The 589-nt window shown below is 61.5% G+C and overlaps 1 protein-coding gene across 1 annotated transcript in view; it reads right to left on the bottom strand.

Annotated features, from left to right (window-relative positions):
* DDA1 (DET1 and DDB1 associated 1) overlaps positions 1-589 on the bottom strand; it is a 7,726-nt gene that overhangs the window by 6,436 nt on the left and 701 nt on the right. The gene's annotated exons all lie outside the window — the stretch shown is intronic.

Here is a 589-nt window from a genome sequence, read left to right as displayed (position 1 = left end):
ATCCCAAGAACGGTGATGTGTGGGCTGGGCCCTGGGGCTTTGACTTATCCAGACAAAAGCTTCCATCACCCCGTCAGCCCTGGGGAGGCCAAACAGTGGCAGGGGGGGGCGACCCAACTCTGAGGCTGGCCACCATCCCACTTTACAGGCTGGGGACCCCAGCCCCAAAGAACCAGCATCCCCAAGTGCAGGACGAGCAGCTGGCCCAAAGGGGCTTGTAAACTCCCAGCGACCGGGCGGCAGCATCCCCACTTCAAAATGAGAAGCCGGGGAGGAGAGGAGGTCACCCACCCCGAGTCCCACAGCTCATCGGTTACCTGCTCATGGTCTTAAGCCCTTTATGATGTCAGTTCCCTGAAGTGTCCCAACCCGGTGAGGTCTGGACTATTGCTATTCATTCACCAGGAAAGGGGTCTGGGATGCGAGAGATGAAGCTGCTCCCCCTGAAGGGCAGGTCGGGGGGCCCTGAATGGTGGCGGTGGGGTCAGGGCTCTGGGGACCAGAACAGCCTGCGATGTCGCACTTCCTTTGGCGACAAAGCCCCGCATGTCACGATGTCCAGCCCCCTCCCCCGCCCTGCTGCCCAGAC

The sequence above is a fragment of the Myotis brandtii genome, unplaced genomic scaffold (genome assembly GCF_000412655.1).
Source record: "Myotis brandtii unplaced genomic scaffold, ASM41265v1 scaffold1040, whole genome shotgun sequence".
Lineage (NCBI taxonomy): Eukaryota > Metazoa > Chordata > Mammalia > Chiroptera > Vespertilionidae > Myotis > Myotis brandtii.
The sequence above is the reverse complement of the archived record's forward strand: the minus strand, read 5'-3'. Positions and strand labels throughout refer to the sequence as shown.